Source organism: Felis catus, chromosome D2 (genome assembly GCF_018350175.1).
Source record: "Felis catus isolate Fca126 chromosome D2, F.catus_Fca126_mat1.0, whole genome shotgun sequence".
Lineage (NCBI taxonomy): Eukaryota > Metazoa > Chordata > Mammalia > Carnivora > Felidae > Felis > Felis catus.
In genome coordinates this window covers 27,426,154-27,438,635 of record NC_058378.1, presented here as the reverse complement: position 1 = coordinate 27,438,635, position 12,482 = coordinate 27,426,154, and the positions used below count along the sequence as shown (strand labels likewise).

The following is a 12,482-nucleotide window of genomic DNA, read 5'->3' as shown; positions in this document are numbered from 1 at the left end:
TAGCTTTTCTTCACCTATTATGGATTATAGAAACCATTATATCATTGATCAAAGGTAATTATTTAAAATGAATGATCTAAAAAAAAATTTAAAAAAAAAGGGGGCGCCTGGGTGGCGCAGTCGGTTAAGCGTCCGACATCAGCCAGGTCATGATCTCGCGGTCGTGAGTTCGAGCCCCGCGTCAGGCTCTGGGCTGATGGCTCGGAGCCTGGAGCCTGTTTCCGATTCTGTGTCTCCCTCTCTCTCTGCCCCTCCCCCGTTCATGCTCTGTCTCTCTCTGTCCCAAAAATAAATAAAAAACGTTGAAAAAAAATTTAAAAAAATAAAATAAAATAAAATGAATGATCTTCCCTGAAAAATAAGAACTGTTATGTCATAATATGGACATTAACTGAGGTAATACAGGTAAAGTGAATTGTCAGATTTCTGATCCAAAGTTCTTGCTCAATAAATAGTAACTAAAATAATTATTCTGGATCTAGAACTAAAATTTTAAGCTTGTCTTTAAAAATACAAATTGGGGGTGCCTCGGTGACTCAGTCAGTTGTGTCTGACTTCGGTTCAGGTCATGATCTCGCGGTTCCTGAGTTCAAGCCCTGCGTTGGGCTCTGTGCTGACAGTGCAGAGCGTGGAGACTGCTGCAAGTTCTGTGTCTCCCTCTCTCTCTGCCCCTCCCCTGCTAATTCTCTGTTTCTCTCTCTCTCTCAAAAATGAATAAACATTAAAAAATTTAAAAAAATTAAAAAATAAAAATAGAAATTTTTGAAATGAGTGTCTATATATGAGATCTGTTTCATATACTCTTCTAACACTATGCAGGATTTTATTTTTCATCTTTGGAGTAATTTTGTCTCTTGGTTTCAACAGTTTTCTTATTTTGTCTTATTTGTTTTCTCTCTTTCTGTATAGATACATAAATATCATTTATTACTACCTATACATCTATGCACACATATATTTGGTAGATTCATGAATCTCATAAGAACAAGGACATTCTTCAGTTACTTTTTCATTTTTCTAGGGCTTTTTCCCCCTGGATATAATCAATATTCATGTAGTGTTTTTGGCTATCATGTCTCTTTGGTTTCTTTAATCTGAATTGTCCTCCCACTTCATTTATTTATTTATTGATTTATTTATTTATTTATTTATTTAGCTAGTCTGTCATGACATTTTTTGAAGATTCTAAACCAGAGGGCTTGTTGAATTTCTCCACATTCTGGATTTTCCTGATTGCTTCATTGTGATTAGATTCACATTAAGCATATTTTGTAAAAGTATGATAGAGGGACACTTTGTCCTCACGAAATTGCATTAGGAGGTGCATGAAAGCAATGATGTCCTGGAGCGCTGATTGTTAATATCTCAGGAATTTCTGAGCTAGTTTTTGCTATATACAGTCATTATTAAATAATTAAACTGCATAAGCTTACAATTACAAAGTACATATTAATCAAAGGGAATATGCACTATAAATTCATCACTTCCTAGTGATTTTACTGCATTTATATCTATCCTGGTGACAATACTACACACTGCTCTGTTGTGTTCTTCTCAGCTCTGGGTAGTGATGTCACATTGAGAGCTTGGAAATTCTGGGAATTCTGGGAATGCAAATGCTCCAAATCATTTTGGTTTGTTGTACTGTTGATTTTTTAAAAAATGATGGAGAAAGTGTTACCCAGGTATTCTCTTACTGTTTGTACAGTTTCCTTTTTTTATTTTAAACCGTTATATTTTCAATATATTTGAAATTTATGCTGCTTCAGAGCATGTGATTTACAATTATTTTTCTATCCTAATGATTATATAATTTCCTAACCTCATTTATTTTAAAAGTCTATCTTTGTCCATGGTATTTGGGATTTCATTTTTTATTATATACCACATTACCATATTACATATAATCTGTTTCTAGATTTTCTTGTCTGTTACATTGTTCTGTGGATTTGAGAATCAGTAAACATTGGTTTTAGAGCATTTAATGTATATTTTGATTTCTGATAGAGCTCATCCTCCTTCATTAAGCTTTTTGTTTTTCAGGGGTTTCCTAGATGTCCTTAGGCATTTTCCCCTATCATTTTTGTTCCAGAAAATATCTGTTAGTATTTTCATTAGAATAGTGTGTTAAATTAGGGGCACCTGGGTGGCTCAGTCGTCCTACTTGGGCTCAGGTCATGATCTTGTGGTCCATGATTGACAGCTCAGAGCCTGGAGCCTACTTCAGATTCTGTGTCTTCCTCTGTCTCTGCCCCTCCTCCAGTCATGCTTTGTGTCTCTCTCTCTGTCAAAAATAAATAAACATTCAAAAAAATTTAAAAAAAAGAATAGTATGTTAAATTATATTAACATGGGAGAATTTATATATTTGTATTATTTAATTTTTCTATATGTAGGTCATCAGATGACTTTCTATTTTTTTCAACTACATTTTGTACTTTCTTGAGTTTCTTTGTATTTTCTTTAGAAAGATTTAGCATATCTTTTTTTTTTTAGTAAATTTATCTCTAAAGTTGTTTCTATTACATTTATGAACAGATTATTTTCTTTCCATCATATTACCTAGGCTGTTATTGTTTGTTTACATGAAGGTTATTGATTTTTGTATTTTAATTTTATATTTTGTTATTTCCTGAATTTTAAAAACGGACTTTATCTTATAAAACAGTTTTAGATTTATAGGAAAATTGAGAAGACAGAACATGGAATTCTCACATAGCTTATACCATTTTTCCTATTATTAACATCTTATATTAATATGATACATTTGCTAAAATGAATTAATGGATACTGTTACATTATTATTAATAAATATCTACTTTAATTAGATTTTCTTTGCTTTTACCTTATGTCCCTTTTCTGTTCCAGAATCCTATCCAGGATGTTGCATTGTATTTAGCAGTCATGTCTCCTTAAACTTCCCATGGCTGTCAGAGTTTTCAGACTTTCCTTGTTTTAGATGACTTTACTAGTTTTGGGAATACGAATCAGGTATTTTGTAGGTTGCCTCTTTATTGGATTTCTGAGTTGTTGTTGTGGAGACTTTTTCTCAAAATTAGACTGGGGCTATGTGATTTGGGGATAAAGTGCCATTATCATCACCTCATTTCAAGTGCCCATACTTCAACATTATGTGTGTCTGTTGCTGTTGACATTTATCACCTGGCTGAGGTTGTGGTGTCTGCACTGTAGAGTTAATTTTCCCCTTTCCTGCACTCCACTTTGAAAAGAAGTTACTGTGTGGCTATTTAAGAGGTGAGAGTTATGTTCCCTCCTTGAGGGCAGGCTATCTAAATAATTTATTTGGAATTCTTTTTCAAGGGGTCCTGGAACATTCTTTCCAATTTATTTATGTGTTCAATCATTTATTTCTACCAGTATGGAGTCATGAATAATTATTTTATATGTTGGGTTATAATCCAAGACTGCTTTATTTTGCTGCTCAAAGTGTTCTGGCTTTGGCCATTGAGAGCTCTTTCATTTGGCTTCCATGTTCCTTTGACATGGAATTGTTGATATTTCTTAACACTTCTTTACTTTTTGACAACACAAAATACTTCAAGTTTCTTGTATATTTCCTGCCCATTTTTGGAATCAGCCATTTCTCCAATGTACCAGAACCCTGGAGAAATAGTATTAGATACCATTCTGGGTGTTGGATGTGCTTGTTTCTACTGGGGTGTTGTTTCTTTTTGGACTTCTCAGCTGCCACAGCAAGGAAATATATGTGTGTATATGAAACTATGTGTGTGTGTCTATATGTAGACATTTATATCTATATTTAACCAAAAATGAGTTCATATTGATATGTTTAATTATAGCCTATCACCATATGGATCATCCTCGCCTGCTCCCCTCGTTCATCTGTAAACTCTCAGTTTAACAATGAGGAACCTGACTCTTGTCATCATCATCCATTATCTAATTGCTCAATTCCAGTACATATGTACAGCAGGATCAGAATTGTCAACCTGTACTCTGAGAAAGTTGTATCAACTAGAGTATATTTCTTACTTTAATTCCCTTTGACTTTAATCTTGTAGATTACATTCAATTCCAAAATGTCTTAGGTCAACACCTTCCTTCTCCCCACACCGCTGTACAGTGAAGTTGTTTCATGCATCTCTTGTAATACAGTTAGGTATTGTCATCACTGTCTTCATTCCTTCCTGAGATCCCCCAAACTACTAAGGGATATATATTTTTAAATTTGCATAATTAATGTTTACTCTATGCTGAAAGTTTCTATGGCTTTTGACAAATATGTGATGTCATGTATACATCCTTACAATATTATACAGAAATACCCTAAAAATACCCTGTGCTTCACCTATTCAACCTCACCCCCACCCTGAATTACTGACGATCACTAATCTTTTTAATGTTTACAGTTTTGCTGTTTCCAGAATGACATAGAATTGGAATCATGCAGTTGGTAGTCTTTTCAGATTGGATTCTTTCACTCATTCTAAGCATTTAAGACTCATCTATGTACTTTCATGGCTTGATTATTCATTTCTTTATATTATGAACAATATTTGTAGTAAGGATGAACATCTCTGTCTTTGAAATGATTATTATTTGTTTACTCTTTAAGCAATCATTATTTTTTTCATTCTTAGTGGTTGCCCTGGAGTTTTCAGTATATATTTACAATTAATTTAAGTCCACTTTCACATGACTGTTGCTTGACAGTAAGCAGTTATCTTTTTTTAACATAGTATTCCCAATTCCTCTCTTTACTCCTTTATAATATTGATGTCATTCATTTAATTTACCAATATGTTGCTATCATCCAACATACCATAACTATATTATTTTGAACAATATTTTGTATGTTAGATAAATTAAGAACAAAATAAATTATTTTATTTTACCTCTACTTTTTCTTTCTCTGATATTCTTTCTTGAGACCCAAGTTTCTGACATACATCATTTCCCTTTTCCCTGAAGACCTTCTTTTAACATTTCTTGAAGGGCAGATCTGATGGTGATGAATTACCTGTTTTGTTTGAGATACTTTTTATTTATTTTTCACTTTTGAAAGACAATTTTGCTGTGTATAGAATTCAAGGTTTTTTTTTTGTCTAACAACACTTTAAATATTTTATTCCACCCTCTTTTTACTTGCATGGTTTCTGATGAGAAGCCTTCTATACTTCTTACATTTTTTTCTCTATAGGTAAAATGTTTTATACCTCTGGCTTCCTCAAGATGTTTTTCTTTGCCCTTGGTGTTCTGCAGTTTGAAAATGATATGTCTAGGTGTAGTTATTTGGTATTTAACCTACCTGATGTTCTCTGAGATTTGTGGTTTGCTGCCTGTAATTAATTATTGAAAATTCTCAGTTATTGCCACTTAAGCTATTTCTTCTGCTCCATTTTATTTCTTCTCTTGCATCAGTTACCTGTTTTACACCTTTTCTATTATCCCACGGTTATTGGATGTTCTGCGTTTTTCCTCTATTCTTTTTTCTCTTTGCATTTCAATTTGGGAAGTTTCCAGTGACTTAATTTCAAGCTTTCCAGATTATATCTTCAGCTATGTCTAGTTTACTGATGAGCCCACCAAAGGTACTCTTCCTTTTTGATACAGTTTTTTTTTCCTTGACTTCTTGTATTTCCTTTTGATTCATTTTTAGGTTTTATCTCTATGCTTACATTACTCATCAGTTATTATATTCATCTATTTTCTAGGTTAGTCATATTAAAAATTCTCATTGGTTGTTCTACAATCTGTGTCATATCTGAATGTAGTTGTGATGCTTTCTTTGTCTTTTCAGACTTTGTTTTCGGTTTGCCTTTTGAGTATGCCTTGTAATTTTTTTGTTGAAAGATGGACATGATAATGGATAATAGTAATTGAGTTAAATAGGCCTTTAGTATAAGATTTTATATAAATCTAGGAGTTGGGATGTGCTTATTGTTTGATGTAGAAAATGCCAGAGGCTTCAGTTTCCTCTATTGTCTTTGTTTTCTTTCTCTCCTCTAAGAACTCCTCTTAAACAGAGCCTGTTCTTTGCAGCTCTTTATATCTGTAATCTACTGCTATTATACTGAAGCCTTGTTTTAATGTGATAGTAAAAAGTAGGGGAGAGGAAGCTTTCTATACTCCTGTAATTAAATCTGAGTCTTTTAGTGGGTTTGTCCCTGGGATGCAGATTTCACAAGTGTCCCTTATTCCCACGCCCCTATAGGTGAGATAGGGAGCTTTTGGGTGGGGGTGAAGTTGAATAATTGTCCTTCCTTCAAGTTGGCTAAGGATCAGATAAAGTCTTTTTCCCTAGAGAGGAGGCATATGTAATAGAGTGCCCCAGGAATATTTCAAAATATTTTTTCTTCTCCATGCCCTGTTAGCTACCTGAGGGTTTTTTTTTTTTCATTTTTAGTGTTTATTGATTTGTGAGAGGGAGGGAGGGAAGGAGGGAGGGAGGGAGAGAGAGAGAGAGAGAGAGACAGAGACAGAGAGAGAGAGAGACTGCAGGGGACGAGCAGGGAGAGAGAGGGGGAAGCAGAGGATCTGAAGAGGGCTCTGTGCTGACAGCAGAGAGAGCTGGATGTGGGGCAAAATCATGCATGACCTGAGCCAAAGGCAGTCACTTAACTAACTGAGCCACACAGGCATCCCAGTGAGGACAACTTCTAAAATCTTTACATGCCAAGCTGAAACCAGTAGTCTCATGAGTTATTTTATTTTATTTTATTTTATTTTATTTTACTTTCTTTTATTTATTTTATTGTATTTTTTAAAGTTTTGTTTGAATCTCCTGGGTTTTCATGTATGCCATCATATTACTTGCAAATACAGATAGTTTATTTATCATCTCCCCAAACAGTTATAATTTTCTCAGTATTAAATAATGGAGAAAATTGGTATTTCACTTTGTTCCTAACTTTGGTGGGAATGCCTATGGTATTTTTAACTAGCATGCCAACTTTAGATCTGAGCCATGTGTAGTATGTTAAGGAAGTAGTCATAACTTTGTATTTTATTGTATGTTTTAAGTAGGAAAAGATATTGGATTTTGTCAAAGGTTTGTCAGTGTCTATGGAGAAATCATGATTTTTACTTTTATATCTAGTAGTATAGTGAATTACATAATTAGAATTCCTAATATTGGAACATTTTTCTATTTCTGGAGTAAATCCCATTTTGCCATATTGTATTTTTTAATGTACTGTTGTATTTATCAATCAGTATGGAGTCATATTCTTTGAAAATAATTTGTTTTCTAACTTTATTCACTAAAAGTGCTTTGAGCAATACCTTAGTTAAAGTGAGCACACTTAATTCTTGTTCTTGGTTTTTAAATACCATGCCCCATTTTAGAGGAATCAGAACTCCTTGGAGAAATGCCATATGGAGCAGAAAGAAGTTTGACTAAGTCTAGAATTGGATTCAGGTTATTGGTACAGACAGAAAAGTAGTATCAACCTTTAAAATTAACTCACTGCATCATTCATGGGTACTTTTTTCCAAAAATAAGATTAAAGTTGATAATGTCATTTATGTGATTAATTTTATAAAAAAACCCTTAATATATAATATATTCTAATTTGTAGTGAGATGGGGAATGTCCATGAAAATTTTTTTGTATTGCTGAGTTTTACTGGTTGTCTTAGGGCAAATATTTTAGAGTTAGTAAACCTCAACAACGTTTTCTTTTTTTTCACATGACCATTCCAAAAGTGTTTATCTCTTCTGAAATGCCAAGTGATGGCCACATTAAATATATATATATATATATATATATATATATATATATATATATATATGATGTATATAATGTAGTATGTGTGCATGTATATATTTGCATATATGTGTGTATTGCATGAAAACATAAACCAAGGAAATAGTGAGGAAGATGTGCAATCAAAGAACTTTGAAGAGTTTTGTTGTATTTTTTTAAGTCTTGGAGGGCTGAATGGGATAGCGCCCTCTATCTAGCTACAACTAGTACTGTTGGGTATAGAGATTTATAAACAATAAAATTTATTGATTTTTAATTTCCACTGTTGAACTATGAATTAGCAAAAGTAGGCCAAAGACTAATAAAGATCTTTGTTTAATTAAGAAACTTGATGTAACTTTAGCTATTGACCTCCACTTTTTTTTTTAATATGAAATTTATTGTCAAATTGGTTTCCATGTAACAGCCAGTGGTCCTCCCAACAGGTGCCCTCCTCAATGCCCATCACCCACCCTTCCCTCCCTCCCACTCCCCATCAACTCTCAGTGTATTCTCAGTTTTTAAGAGTCTCTTATGTTTTGGCTCCCTCCCTCTCTAACCTTTCTTTCTTTCTTTTTTTTTCTTCCCCTCTCCCATAGTCTTCTGTTAAGTTTCTCAGGATCTACATAAGAGTGAAAATGTATGGTATCTGTCTTTCTCTGTGTGACGTATTTCACTTAGCATAACACTCTCCAGTTCCATCCACGTTGCTACAAAAGGCCATATTTCATTCTTTCTCAGTGCCAAGTAGTATTCCATTGTGTACATAAACCACAGTGTCTTTATTCATTCATCAGTTGGTGGACATTTAGGCTCTTTCCATAATTTGGCTATTGTTGAGAGCGCTGCTATAAACATTGGGGTACAAGTGCCCCTATGCATCAGCACTCCTGTATCCCTTGGGTAGATTCCTAGCAGTGCTATTTTGACCTCCACTTCTTGAGCTATTGTGTCTTACTGAATCTTCCCCCCAATAAATAAATAAATAAATAAATAAATAAATAAATCATAACCCTCCATTTTGCTCAGAGAGGCCTTTAGTGGGCATCTGGCTTTCTAGCCTCAGTTGAATTATATCTCCATATCATGTTATGTGTACAGGAGGTCTGAGTAAGGTTTTACATGGAAAATGTATGCCATACACAGAAACACAAAATGTATGACAGTTGCTGGACTGCTCACTTACATTATTTTCACAGTTTCTGTTATATATGTCCATTTGCATTAGGCAACTACAAACGTGTGCAATTCCTACCACCTTTGAACCACTTCTCACATCGTTTCAGATCTCTGCTGCCTTCTTGCCCTCTCTTCTGACTCTTTTTTACCTTTAGTGTGGCTTTTAAAAAGAAGAAGTTTTCCATTTTTAAAAATTATTTCAAACTTTCTCTGAGTCCAATTTTGCTTCTTTAAGAATTGATTCTTTTGTGTGTTTTCAATTATCTAACAAAACAAAATGTGAGTGAAAGTAAAAGATGATGCTGCTTAATGATTTCTTAATTATATTCACAGCTGTTCCCCAATTGATATTCATAACATACTTTGATAATTTTCATATATCTTACTCATTGAGACTTCATAGTCATTTCAAATATTATGAAATGAATCCTTTTTACAGAACGAGGAATCTAGACTTCAGAAGTTTAAAAAAATTTTTTAACGTTTTATTTATTTTTGAGACAGGGAGAGACAGAGCATGAACAGGGGAGGGTGAGAGAGAGAGAGACACACAGATTCTGAAACAGGCTCGAACTCACGGACCACAAGATCATGACCTGAGCTGAAGTCGGCCTCTTAACCGACTGAGCCACCCAGGCGCCCCTAGACTTTAGAAGTTTAAATCAATGTAATCAACATTACCTAGTCAAGAAGTTATAGAGCCAGGACAAATCTTCTAACCCCTGGTCTAATACTCTTTATTGAATATTCCAAGAACATTTCTAATGAGACATAATAGTTAATATTTCTTGACATTAGGTAGAATGACATAGTAGCCGATATTTATTTGAGTGCTTACTCTTTTTTTATAGCAATTCTATAATATAGGTATATCAAAATTAAAGTTTAGCATACTTCCCCAATGCCACACAACTAGTCTGTGGTATATCAGAATTGGAATTCATTTTTTTTTCATTATGGTGTGCATGGTCTTAATTTATCTCCTATACTGCAATTTTACAAAAGAGAAGAAAAGAGAAAATTTTATGAGAAACTACTATGTGCCCTGAACTGAGAGAGACTTTATAAAGTTATTTTCATAGAAAAATGAAAATTGTGCCTTATATTTTGTATGCACAGAGCTAAATGCACCTGTGTCAACCATAATAACCATCTCAATGGTCATTTCATAATGACCATAATAACATCTCAATGATGAAGAGGTAAAATGTAAAACGTGAAGAAAGCAGGAACAGCTATCTTTATTTCATGGTACATGAAATGAAGTGCCAAATAACTTTTCCAAAGTCACAGAATGAATAAGTAATATTATCCCATTGCATGGGAAACCCCCTTTGATATAATATCAGTTCTTTATTGATCTTTCTATGATTAGCAACTGCCACATTGTATTAGCAACTGCCACATTATCTGGCATTTTTAATGAATACCTATTAAGTTAAAAATTAAATGAATGAATAAAAAGCAAAAAGGAGAACCTACTTATTTTGACTTCTTGCCCCAAAACACTGAACTTACTCCATATTAAGTTAAATACATAATATGAGAGTTCTTTTTTCCCCCCATTATACAGAGTCCAGAGTTGAGGTCTAAAGTAAAAGCTGTATTTGACCTTCTAATCCCTTAATAGGATAAAAAAAATGCTTAAGCAACATAAGGAATAAAAAAAAATGGTCTACAAGAGCCTAGAAAATCTTGAGAAGCACTGGCTGTACCATTCACCTTAGTATGTAGCTAAAACAATTTGTAAATATTCATGATAAAGTAATACAGAGCAGCCTGTAGAGTCTAGCAAAACAAATCAAACAGGATATTTTGTATGACTTAAAAAATTTTCCACTGTGCAGATAAAGATGTATGTTGAAAGGAGAATGGGACATATATTACAATATTCATGAAATTTTGACTAAAACGGAGTATACAGAACTTAGACAACGTTGCATTAGTTTCATAAAGGTGATATCCTCATTATAACTGATGACGGACCCATAATACCTAGGCATGCTACGCTTTGTATCTAGTTAGAGACCCATAAATATCTTCTTAAAGTAAACGGTATCTATTTAAAAATGTTCTTTTTGAATAGTAATAAAAAACATTGTTTGATACCTTCAAACTTTAAAAGAATACTGCCACACACACACACACACACACAGTCATTGAGATTAATTAAATCAAAGCTAGCAAATTCTCTTAGATAGAATATGGCATACTCTTTCATCTTGCCACATTGATAGCAGGGATCTGGTTCCCAAAGTATATTGTCTCCCTCATTGTAAAACTAATTTTAAAACAATGTCTCCATTCCAGAGACCATATATTTCTGATTTCTGGATAGAGGGTGAGATCTGCAGGGAAAAGGGATTTTTAAGACAGAACAGTGTTAGAAAAAGAAATGATTGCCATACTAAATTACTTTGAATAAGTACAAAGACGAAAATAAAAAGTGAGAGTTGAAAAGTAAGAAAACAATAGTTTAGCTAAAGAGTTCTTAGGAATTTTTTTGGTCAGGCTGTAGAAAAAAAGAAGCATTTGTTTATATATAGTACATGTTACTGTCAGTTTTATTTATTATATAACTTCAGTGTCTTAAATAGATGACAAATTAATTTTGTTCACCTAAAGACAGCCTGAGTGTTTTTTTTTTAAAAAAAAACAGCATGTATGGTTTGGGTCTGGTGACCTCTAAGACTACTTCTGGATAAATCCAGAAGGAAGCAGTAACGGAAGGGCAGTTACCTGGAAAAAAGACAAAGCAACACATGATTAAAGCAGATAAAATACAGTGATGCTTTCTGTACTTATTGCAATGAACATTTGTAATTGCTATTTTATTATTTTGCTCTGCTATAGTTTAAAGTGAACTAAACACAGTCACATTAGTCATATACAAGAGGCAGTCTAAGTGTATAATTATCTTTAATTCTGTACATTTAACAACAAGTTTGATGCTATCTTTCTGAAATAGCATGGACCAACTTCTGTTTACAGGTGCAGGATTAAACTCTCTAATGTGAAAGCATAGTGGTACCTAAGCTGTGACCTCTAGATGGTCAGAATGAGTAGAATTATTTCCTGGTGAGAATTAAAGGTGGTCAGGAAAGAGGCCTGACTATCCAGACTTCATACCATGTACACACAAACATACATATACACACATGCACCCATATGCACTTCTGCTTCATAACTTTATGCTTTACTCAGAATAGTCATATATTACTTTTTTGTATTGTCATGAACATTAGTATTCTATAATTGCATTTAAGGAAGGGGTTCTACTAGGGCATCTGGATGGTTAAGTGCTGACTTCGGCTCAGGTTGTGATCTCACAGTTCGTGAGTTTGAGCCCCGCATCCGGCTCTGTGCTGACAGCTAAGAGCCTGGAGCCTGCTTCTGATTCTGTGTCTCCCTCTCTCTCTGCCCCTCCCCTGCTCATGCTCTGTGTCTCTCTCTCTGTCTCTCTGTCTCAAAAATAAGTAAACATTAAAAAAAAGAGAGGGGGGGTTCTACTACCAAATTTTTGGAAAACCATTGCCTTGAATGAAGTAAAAAAAAAAAAACAAGTTTAAAGCTT

General features: G+C 33.8%; 1 protein-coding gene across 6 annotated transcripts in view; it reads left to right on the top strand.

The window, feature by feature from the left end:
- The window catches only part of CTNNA3 (catenin alpha 3), a 1,783,011-nt gene that overhangs the window by 1,564,393 nt on the left and 206,136 nt on the right, over nt 1–12,482 (top strand). The gene's annotated exons all lie outside the window — the stretch shown is intronic.